The sequence below is a fragment of the Pinus tabuliformis genome, chromosome 4_1 (genome assembly GCF_031772625.1).
Source record: "Pinus tabuliformis cultivar Carrire ecotype Pingquan chromosome 4_1, CPIR1, whole genome shotgun sequence".
Taxonomy (NCBI): domain Eukaryota; kingdom Viridiplantae; phylum Streptophyta; class Pinopsida; order Pinales; family Pinaceae; genus Pinus; species Pinus tabuliformis.
Genome location: NC_142303.1, coordinates 547,337,221 through 547,350,059, shown reverse-complemented (window position 1 = coordinate 547,350,059; position 12,839 = coordinate 547,337,221).

Sequence of the window (12,839 nt, the reverse complement as noted above, 5' to 3'; positions counted from 1 at the left end):
GTAATTTGAAGGTCTTGTTGCCGTGCACAAGGATTTGAAAATTTTGATTGAGCATTCACAAAACATAAAATTAAGAAAGGAGGAAGAATACATTGTTTTGTTGGTTTAATTAGAGTGATATTACTTTGATTTCAGTAACGAAAGAAAAGGGATTGTGGTCAGAAGAGCTAATTTAGGATTATGTAGTCATAAGTTCAAATCTTTGTGGAGACATTTTTTGAAGTTGTTAAGAGCACATATTTTTTTGCAATAGTTTTATTGCTGATCTTACATTGTAAATGGGTGCATTTTCGATTGAACCTGACACCCAGTTCAATCATCATCAATTTGTTTGTATTGGGTGCATTTTCTGTGGCAGTTGACACCCCTTTTTTCAAAGTTTATTTCTAGAGAACATGGCCAAACTCGATTATTTGCTACAGTTATTGAACAATTTAATGTCGTCTACTATTCATAACTGTGTCCAAGTTAGCAAGGAAACACTCTTTGACATCTAATCAAGTTTGAAAAATGCTAAAAGAACAATTCAATTCTTGGAGGTATAGTCCCAGTTTTAGTGAGAAGAACTGCAAAAGAAGAATTCCAAACCTGTTCTTTTTCAGAATAACAATTTGTTTGAGCCTGATCATCAATCAAAGAATGATCAAAGTAACAAAGTGATTTCAAGAGCAGATTTGGGTGTACTGGAAGTTCGTGTTTAGACAAGTGTATGTGAGAGTCATTTGCATATAGATGTGAAGCTTGTCGTAACCAAAAATTTTATAAGACCATGTGAAGAGATTACACACAATAAACATAGAATTGGTTTGGGTTACAACAAGGCCATTATGGATGTATATTTTCATATTCCATATTTTGCTAAACCTATACAATTCCGAAGTGCTGGATTTTTGGATGGTGTTGTTCCAGAACAAGTTGATAGATGCCAACAGTGCAACAGAGTTGGACATGTGAAAGATCAGTGTTTTGATATACACCCATGTGAACATTGTGGAAAGTGAAATAATCATACAAATAGATGTTCCAAAAAGAAGACTACTACAAGACAGAAGGTAAATTTCAGATGGATTGCTTCTTGGGATTGGACAAAAAAAACCAAGAAGATTTACAAGTCATACCAAAGAATATGTTCAAGAGTGATGACAAACCTTGCAGTGATGAAGAGTACTTCTCACCTTGTATCTGACAAGGGGGGAATTGTTGACGGTTTGCTACAAGTTCGAGTTTGAGATGTCAAGTGAGCCTGAGTCAGATTTGAGTTGATTGATCACTTCCATGTTTGGAATTGTTTGAGGAACTATTGTTATAGTTCCAGAATTTGTGGTCACCTTAAAACCATAACTTTTTGTTGTTTTGAGAATTTTTATGAAAGTTCCAAAATTGGTGTTGGTTGAGACCTTGATTTCTCCCATCTTGGTTTGTGGTTATCCTTAAAAACCATTTCTGAGAGACATGCATTTCTGCATTTTGAGCTCTCATTATTGGACTTTGGTACATCCCTTCAGATTAAGGGGGGAATGTTAGATAACTAATCCTCAGGATTAACCTTGGGTCAGTTTGGGTAGTTATTGTAGTCCAAGAACTCCCGAGAACTAATTCAATTATTTCCTATATGTATTAATATGTACACATTGTACATCATTGGTTGAGATTGATTAATATGCATTTGATTTGGTTTCAAGTCTCTTGTGTCTTATAGCAGGCCCTATCTATCCATAGTTGAATAGGGCAGATGAACTCTTCTTCATCAAGTTCTCCTTCGGCCATTATTTCAATTATAAAAAAAGTAAGGCTAAGGAGCTTCCATTGATGTACACCAAAGTTTGAGATTGCATGAAATGAAACCTGGATCATAAGCTTGGGCTCATGGTTGAAACCTGGAGGCTGTAAGTACACTGCAAAAAAGACTAACGACAAAAATATGAGACTTTTGTCTCTGTTCTGTTATATTGGCAGGGACTTGCTGCTTCGCAACTTGTCTGGTTGAACATGTTACTTTATCAATTCAATCTATATTGTTTATGTTTTCCTCATGCATTTTCATTCATAATAAGTGTCTGTATATACCATTGTTGCATTATTTATTATTCAACATGTAATTTGAGCGACTTGATATTAAAACATCATATCTCTAAAAGTTTGATAAAGTGATACACAATTTGTGGTAAATAATTAATTTCAAAGTCCAAAAGATTTTATTAGAAAAATAAAACTGGTGAAAAAATTAATTTCAAAAGAGGACTGTGAAAAAGATGAAAAAGATGCAGAGCCCAAAATATTTCATTCTCCAAAATACACTACATTACAAAGTAAATGCCCAAATTCTTTACATGAGTTCTTTAGCAGTCCCGTGAAGTTCATTGTACATGAATGAAAAAATATGTGCTGGGAAAAACAACATATGCCAAAAACGAAAATAGCGGTGCCAATAATTGAATATTGAGGCAAACACCTTCTCCAAGCGTGGGGTTTCCCTCCTCCCGGGGCCAATCCATTTTGAATATCTCATTAATTGTTCTGTGGCTAGGGTGGGTACTTTTGAGTTTAGAATATTGTTTTTTTCCTCTGTTTTTTTTCCTCTGCTTGGCCTTGTGTAGGATCCTTTTTGCAGACGATTCATAACTTCTGGTATCCTTTCTATGGTTGTTCTTTTTTGAATATTGATCTCTGGGGAATGCTCCGCTGGTTTGGAATGGCCCTTATGATGTATTTTCTCTGTAGAATTTACTCTTGACTTTTTGGTTCTTTGGCAGCCCTGCGCTGCCCTTGTCAATGGATAATGGTATTGGGTTCAGAGTCTATTGAAACAAGAATATGTAAACCTCCTCCATTAATAAAGGAGCTTCGTTTAAAAAAACAAAAACATTCAATATTGAAACTGTATTGGCAAAGTTCTACCCATAGTATGAAAATTGCAAAATTAAGCCATCTATAATTAACAATCACAAATGTCTTAAAGACTTGTATACCAATGCCATGGTTTTCGTTGTAATTTTTTGTTAAATTATCTAGATGTTTAATGTGTTTTAGGTGGCTTGTGGGAATGCTAGACCTGACCGTAGAACATCCCTGAGATATTGGGGAATCTCAAAGTGCATCTAATTACATCCCAATTACATCTCAAAGTTCATTGCTTGTGAAATAAAACTTGGGAATTGGTAAAGCTTCCATAAGGTAGAAAGGCCTTTTTTACCTTTTTGGGAGCTTCCTTCCTCCATTTCTTGTGAAATAAAGCTTAGGAATTGTTAAAGCTCCCAAAAGTAGAAATGCCTTGCAAAACAAATGGTTATATAGGATTAAGCATGAATTGTGTTGCACAAAGGATGAATGGCACTATTATGGAGAAAGTGAGGAATATGTTATCAAATTCTTGTTTGAAAAAGCACTTTTGAACCGAAGCAATGATGCCAACTTGTTATTTTATAAATCGATGCCCTACTACAGCCTTGGATGGCAACATTCTTAAAGAAGTTTGGATATTCTTGTTCTCTATTTGTAAGTAAATGTTCTTGTTTCTAATTTATGTCTTGTGCTGTCTCTAAATTGAATTTTGTTCACCTCTAATTCCCATCAAGAAATGTTGTAGTAGAAATTTTTTCCCTCTTCATATGTGGTTAATCACCATATGTAATTAATCACCCTAGAACAAACTATGTTGGTGTTTCAAGGCTCAAAATATGAGGAACAAGGTAAGCCAAATGATTTGGATATTTGATTAGAGGATCACATACTTCGATCCATAATCATTTAGTCTTTGCATCGTTGCACTAGTAATGAAAGCAACTCTATTCTGTACTAACATTATAGAGATGGAGCCCATCATGTTCTACAAGCTGAAGTTGATTCATTGTATCCACAAATGATTTGCAGTAGCTAAAGAAGAGGAAGAGGAAACTACAGGGTAGTTGAAAGATCTCAGTTGTGTTAAAAACGATCTTATGGAGTGGGCAAGGGAATAGGCAATGGCCGCCTTGACCTGCCCTCTTCTGGGGATCATCCTCGTAGAGTGAGTAGAAGTAGGCATATCTCACTCTTAATGCTTTATGGACTGAACTCAACAAACTAATTGGGGAAGGAATGAAATGCAAAAGAAAGTGAGATAGTGATTATAGAGAGGAGACCACAGTGAGTATTTAAGCTCTCTAGTTCTGACTATGTGATCTCTGCAATGTAAATCCAAATTCGGAACATGCAATCAAAATGAGAAAAATGTGGTGTCTGATGGGGAAGAGGAGAATCTTACTATGTAAGGGTGGGGCCCAACCAGTGAATAATTGAATAACAGCAAAGTGAAAGTGGAAAATAATTGGCATGGCCTTCCACTGAATCCAATGACTTGCATGATAACATATGATTACTCTTTATGGATACAAAGGAATAATGATATCCGTCTCCATCGATGGAAAGTTGTATTATTTTTTCAGCATGTGACAAATGTACCTTATGATACACTGAATTCTCAGGAGTGTTCATATCGTTATACTGATAAGTTAAACAAATTGGAATCATATAATGTGTAAGCATTCTCATTTTTATGAATACATAGCAATAGCAATGGTGCTACCACCATTTTCCCACATTGAATTCATCATTTATGAATATACAATTTCCCATTGAAAATGACCTAGCATGTTTACATAATTTTCCTATTTATGAATATACTCTTTCCCAATGAAAAGGACCTAGCATGATTACATATTTTTCCAAATAAGGGCTAAGAAAATTATCGAGATTTTGTAAAATGATCGAGTTGAAAAGTAAACATGAATTATTGAGATTTTTCCTCCTTCTAGGTTGTATATCATACTTTACATTGATTTTTCTTAAATAATCATACAATATTGTATGGTAGTAGCTTGATCCACAGTGTCAATTTCAAAAGTAGGTGTGTGGTGTGTAGCTTCACCCTTTAAAGTAGGGTGTGTGGTGTGTAGCTGTACCCTATGCATCCTGTTTATGCATCTTGTTTAGATGATTATTACACTTGGTTTTAATATTTAATAAGATTTTTTTTTAATGTTTGGATGATTATTACATTTGGTTTTAATATTTAATAAGTTTTTTTAAATAATTATTTTTACAAACTTAATAGAAATTTTATGCCTAATCTTTTTATATATGTAAAAATATTTCTGAAGTTCCTACAAAATATTACATTGACTTGGATTTATGAAACGTCCATCTTTAAATTCTAGACTTATGAAAACATCTACCTCTTATAAAATTCAAATAAGAGGAAGAAAGTTTGTTACAAATTAGAGGTTCCTTAACTATGCAATTGTATGGCGAAGAGAACATTTTTTCATTTTCTAACCCAAAATTAATAGTAATCTTTATTATAATGAATTAAGTTCACTCTAAGTGAAATGCTATTTGAAGGGATATACTTTCTTTATCGATTCTTTACTTCCTTTGTTTTGTTCCTCCATGAAGGAAAGATAGTTTCCCATTCACAAAATAATATAATATCAAAGGGGAGAGGTAATAACCTTGGTAGTACACATTATTTATGTTAGAGGATATATATTAATCTCTTATTATATTTAGCTTGGTGAACCTATTTTTGACCCTTCTTGCCATCAAAAGGTTGATCATCTTTGTGACTAGTCCTCAAATGGTGGAGTACAAAGATATGTGGATGAAGGTGGAGGTGTGTAGATGATAGTTGAATACTCATCTTCTAGGTTTTCTGTAGATGACCAAAATAATAATGTATGTCTTATATTGATGTTAGCCAAAAGTTCCCTAGATGACTTAAGCATTCTCTTTCTCATCATCTACGATTATGTGAAAATATTTCTATGTGGTGCTAGTCTAGCACTTAAGGGGTTAGCTCGCTAGAGGATTTGGTAGTAGTCTACCAGGTCTTCATTTTTTTTGTAAGCTTAGCAGGACTACATCTTCATCATGTCCAATATATCACCTCGATTGGGGCGAGGAATTGAACCGATGACTTCACATCAAGGAGTGCCTTAACGGAGCACTCAATCACCGTTTATTCAAGACCATGTGGAGTCTACCGGGTCTTCATTATTCCTTCACATTGCTTTCAATTTTCTTACAGGCTTTTGGATCTTTAATTGCTTTTATGTGTGGTGTGTTGGTGGGAAGTGCTAATGACCATGGTGTTTGAGTTTTCTTAGGGTTTTAGTGGTCTCCGTGAACATTGTTTCTAAAGGTGGATCTACGATGGGAACTTGGGGGTTAATTGTACTAAGCAGCTAGGACTTGGAGCTCTGGGACTGAGAGACACTAACATTGGTCATTATTTTCTAAAGCTCTACATTATTCTATCATGCATTGAAGGATTTCTTGTATTTCTTGGTTAAGGAGGGGGTTACCTAATTTGGGCCACACTGCTTTATATCAATTTAACATGGGATGAAAAGGATGTAGTGACAAACGACAAGTGTAATTGAGTATAAGCACATGGAATTTTAGTGAAAGAAAATGGAGTGGAAGTGCAAACTTTTGGAGGACACAATAACATAAGACAATTTTGTGTGATAGTAAATGGGTTTGAGTGGTTGATGTGGAGCCAACCAATGGAAGAGTGATGAAATGATCAATTTGGATAAACACCAATCTTGAAGAAATGAACCAAAACTTGTGGTTCCTTAAACATAATAAAACCCAATTAGAAATAATTTATTGTGATAGTAAATGGGTGCAAGTTGTTGATGTCTAGCTAACCAATGGAAGGGTGATGACTTGGTCAACTTTAATTAACTCTAGTCTAAAGTAATGAACCAAAACTTTAATGGAACCAATGTGAAAACCTTGATAAGAGATAATTGATGGAATTATCTAATTTGATTATCTACTCCCCACACACACATAACAATTTCATCTTCTTGAACTTGATTCAATGTTAATCAATCTATTCATAAGTTCATATGTGAAAAATTGATTGCATAATTTGGTTTAATGAAAAAAAAAACAAAAACAAAACAACAAAATTTAGTTGGCCAAACTGATGTAAAACCTAGTGTTATCTTGGAATTTATGAGTTGTTTATGATATTCATGTGTTATTCAACAATATAAGTCTCATTGAAATGCAATCCAAAGTTATTTTAGTATAAAAAATATATATTTATAATTTTTAAATGAATATTACTATCATAGATCTATCTTAATTACAAACTTCTTTAGAATGTAAAATACAATGTGTTATTTTTCATTTTTTTAATTGTATTTTTCAATGCTATATAGAGTATACATAGGACCAAATATAAGTTTGAACCATAAAAACTTAAAATTTTCATGGTATATACATAATTTTTTTTAAATGATATATAATATATACATAATTGACATTAAAATATTTAAATAACATGTACATCAAGACATTTTATAGTGCAAATTAAAATGGTTTTTTATTATTAATATATTTTTACATATATGTCAATATTAATTCGTATTAAAATATTTTATTGATAACCCACATTGAATATATTTTTTTATATATAACATTAAATATTTTATTAACAATTTTTTCTATATATAGATATATTTGAAGTTGATATCGACATAAATTAGTTAACATATATCTTCAAATAGTTTATTTAAATCTATTGTTGAAATATTTTTGAAAATTATAGGATTAAACATTTTACTCACACATTTTTTTTACTTCTAATTACTTTATAACATTTTGTTTTTGAGCCGAGAGGCCCATTCTACAACCGAGTATGATGTGGATTTGAGAGATCCCTCTCCGCTGATGTTTAGATCAGTGTTTAAGATGGATCTATGCTAGTTTATTATAGTGGACATAATTTTTCTATTTAGAGCCTAATTTTTATTTTTATATGAAAGAGACACGTGTCAACTCAGCGGACAAACATACAAACTTACACATGTCCCTCATATTGGGTTGTGGAATGAGCCTCTCAATTAGTTTTTTTACAAAATCTTATATTCTCTATTGTTTTCATTTTATCATTTTCTAAACATAATTTGATTTTGATCCTCCTTGTTTTAAATCATAAATGTTCATTAAAAACCAAGTATTAAATTTACCTAAACCCTTTAAAAATCAAACTCACAAATAACCAATTTAACACAAAAGATATTGTAAATACATGGATTTCTATTAGAATATTAACCTAACTATATAAGTTGAAATAATGAACATTAATTGGATTATGATATTAATGCACGAAGAAATACAATTGTAGCAACATGGTTGGAAAGACTTCGAATCATAGAGTTAGAAGTCCATTACATAATAAAAAAAATAAAAATAAAAATAAAAAAACCTTTTAAAATTGCACATAATCACACATCCCATTTATAAAATATAAGTAATTTAATCACAATCTTTCATTAAATTATAATGATTTTTTATTTATTAAATCTCTAATATACATGTAATATTTAAAATAAAAATTCTACAAAATATAATACCATCTTTTTGATATAAAAATAGCCTATTGTATTTTAATAACCTACTTTTAGTTAACCAATATCTTGAAAATCTTAAATAATGTCAAAAATTGCAATATTGTAGTCACATTTAGACACTCTACCCACCTTAAAAAAAAAAATTTGCAATCCAAAACTGAAGTCAAGGTCTCATTTTTGACCGACTAAAAATGTAAAATATTCTTATTGGAGTTGTTTTTAGCCAGACTTTTTGGAAGTTTTTCAGGTTGGTTTTTCCAGTCTAATTTCTCTAAAACCAGGCAGAAATTTATTGAAATCACAAGTTTGATGGGTAACCCTTGCAGAGTGGAGGTACGTAGGGGTTTTTCAGGGTGCTGAATCTATATATATAAAATCAAAAAACCAATTTAAATAACACAAATCAAAATTTCACTTCAAATTTCTACCAAAATCTAAAAAATCACACTCAATATGACATATTTTATTGTGTTAAATTCTTTTTTATTACAATCAAAACACGGTCATACGTTATATTTGCAATCCAAACCAGAAATCACGGTATGATCTTCGACCGAGTAAACGATAACTATATTGAATGTGTTTAAAAGCTTTTACGGCAATGCCATGGTTTTTGTTGTAATTCTCATTACATTATAAAGTCTTTACTGTGCTTCTGCTCTGATTGTTGTTCTTGTCTGAAACTTCCCAGAGATAATGGGGATGTCAAAGTACATATAAGTCATCTTGCGAGATGCCTGGTTCCAAATGTTTATCAACAAATTTTGTGTGGAAAAAATCATTATTCTTATTAATACAATTTTTGTTTTTAAAAATTTATTTATCTGCGTTCGGAATTGGGATAGTTTATTTTTCAAAAATAACACTCGCTCATAACACTTTTTCAGAGCTTGAATGTAGTTTTTGTTTTTAAAATTTTATTTATCTCTTATCTCTTATTTAGTTTTGTGAAGGTGGTAAAAAAAAGTGAAAAGCCAAATTTATAGAGGAGACTATGTTATAGCAAGAGAAGTTAAGTTGAATAAGGAACAATTTTCTATGTCATTTTAGATTCATAATCATTAAATATTTAGGAAAAAATAAATATATATAAAATTAGTTTAAATAAAAAGGATGCAACATAAGAATGAATTTCAGTACTTAAGAATGAATGTTCTACATGTGAAGAGTGTGTATTAGGGAAGATTCATATGAAAGAGTTCCCGACACATATAGAGAAGAAAAAGGGGTATTGTATGTGGTCCTATGCAAATGAGATCATTAGTTGGAACATATTATTTTTTGATATGTATTGATGATTGTACAAAATATACATGGGTTTACTTCATGAGAAATAGAAGTGAACTATTTGAATACTTTAAAGAGTTCAAAAACATGGTTGAGAAAAATACATGAAAATACATCAAGATCCTCCAATCAGATCAAGGGGGGTATATACTTCAAGTGAATTCATCAAGTACTACAAAGCCCATGAAATTGTACTGCAATACATGATACCACATACTCCACGACAGAATGGAGTAGCTGAAAGGAACAATGGAGCCCTAGTGGAATTTGCACAAAGTATGTTAAAAGGTAAACCTTGACTCATGGATTTTGGGTTGAAGCTATTAGTACTATTGTTTATTTGAAAAATAGAAGTCCAATTAAAATTTCAGATCATAAGACTCCTTTTGAGGCTTTTTATGGTGATAAACCAATAGTAAGCCATTTAAGAATATTCATAACCAAAACATTTTATGTTGTTATAAAAGAAGATAAGAGAAAACTTGATGCAAAAGCTATCGAGTATATTTTCATTGATTACTATTCTAATCATAAAGCATATGAGTTGTTTGATCATTGCAAATATAAAAGTTTTGCAACCATATATGTGTTATTTCATGAGCATGTAGATGAAGACCATAAAGAAAAAATGTATCATATATGTCATATTCCTTATGACTATGATGATGCCAAAGATGAAGCAGATGATAAGCAAAAACAAAAAGAGGATTAAGAATCTAGTGACATGGACACCTCTAGCAACCACATCACACTAAGAGGAAGAGATGTTTCACCACAAAACAAGAGCAAAGATGCAAGCAATGAGATCATCATGGCAAACCCAACCACCCATAAGATTTAAAGATTATGCCTTAATGACTAAAGTAATGAATGTCGTAAAACCTTTGAAATTCAAAAAAGCTAATGAGCATAAATATTGGAGAGATGCAATGAAGGAAAAATATGTCATGGTGCAATGCTTTGGTACTGGAAAATCCAGATATATATACTGTTTTTTTCTTTCTTTTCTTTATGAGAAAAAAAATTAAAAATAAATAAATAAATTCGAAAGGATACTTGTACGGGCATTGTGACCTATTTACTTTTCATTAAGATTTAAGGATATAGACTTCTTTCACATCGAATTCATGGTTGTGGATTGTTGTAGCCTCAAATTGCACAAAATGTACTAGTTTTCAACCAAATTGTGCTAACGAATACTTTGGTTCAGAGAAGGCTTGCACAATTCTGAATGGTTCAAACCTAACGTTCGAGAATATACTCCCATGCTTTCCGATCCAAACAAAACTCCAGGGGGGCAATATTTCCGATATAAGCGGGCAATAAAATGAATCGATGGTCATTCTAAGATCTGGATCCATATAAAATATAATTCAAATGAACATGATATGACCATTAAAAATAAACAGACAGATCAAGTCAACCAAGTCTCAGTAATAGGGAATCCTGATCAAATTTTAGGAAGAAAAGTCCATAAAAACCTTGGAATGCAGCAAATTGGGTGACAGGGCAGGGTTTGATGTCTGATTCACCGACCTAGAATTATATCTATAATTTATGTGAAAAGAGATAGTAAATGAGTGAAAAGCGGAACACCCAACAATAAATGATTGTGAAGCCAAATTACAGCTTTGCATAAGAGCTGTAAACTACCTCAGCAAGAAGAATGTTTTGCCCAATTGAATTAACGGTAAAAGCAAGAAAATGGGAATCATGGCACCAAAATCCCTCAAATACTAAAATGCCCACAGCCTAAGGTAAACCATTTTCTGAAAAGACAATAGTCGGTTGTGAACATAACAAGGATGAAAAGTCCGTAAATAAATGAAGCTATCCAATCAATACTAATCTAAACTATTTAGGACATACATGCAAACCCAAAATCTAGATAGCTTCGAGGTAATTGTGTGATGATGTCATATGCCCAGAAATTATGTATGATGAAGTAGTCGACTATTGAGCAATGGGTTTGAAATCGGTGCGGAGGGGATTGTACTCGACTACTAGTTACTGATTCTAAATTCCCATGGAGCAAATCAACACCATCTTCAGTCAGCAAGTGCAGGGGATGAAGAATTATTGACAAGAGCCAGGCGATTGCAGAGAAAAGTGCATAAAAAAGTCAGGATCTGAACACAGTGAGAGGAAGATAATAGCATGAAACACCCACCGATTAGATTAGGAGACCTGTTTCATATAGGTGAATGTGCAAAATAAAATACATTAAAATTTGTAATCGCGTAGTTGAAAAGTTGTTGTCTTCAGAAAAGAAAATACCTGTCCATAAGTTAAATCCACTATCCCTGGTAAGTGTGCAAAAATGTTTGAGTTGAAAAAAATATCTAAGGGAAAATTAGTGGTTATAGCTCGAAATTGCAACTATGCCTACAGAGCTCTGTCCATAATATAAAAAATAGCAGGCATATTTGTAACCTTTACCACCAAAAATTCAAGGCATTGGAAAACCACAAGTCGAAAATCAATAGTATGTCATTGAGATTGAGCCAGATGTTTCACTGCAGGCCATGGAAGTGTTCTTTTTCTTGACAAAATTATTGGTCTCTTACTCTGCAGCTTTTGTGAACCATGAAGCAAGTCAATCTCCATCTTCATGATGAAAAATCTATTACTCTCTCTGTAAAGTATTTATTACTCATAATCTATTACTCTCTCTGTAAAGTATTTATTACTCATAGTTTTATGAAAAATAGTGCTTAGTGTCAAGTAAGAAACAATTGAGGTTGTCTTAATCTAATAGATGTTTCTCCATTACCTTGGTCCACTACAAGATTGAAATGGGATCATAACCAATAACCAACTCCAAATTATTGTCCATGAAAATAGATTTTACCTAGTCAAACCATCCAAGGTTCAATGTAGAGGAAACCCGAAATTATCCATAGACTCCAAGGATTAAATAGAGAATCTCTTTTACTTAGGGGAGAGACAATAATCCTAGTATGCATTAATCAAGTTGAAGGCTCTAGTAGGACCCCTTATTTAGATTCTTAAGCCTCTTTGTGACCATTTTTGACCTCAAAAGGTTGATCTTCTTCATGACCAAAGTTCTCAAAAGGTGGAGTATAAAGCCAAATAAAGGAAAATTCATGAGTGGTTGAAAACTATGTAGAAAAATTTTAAATA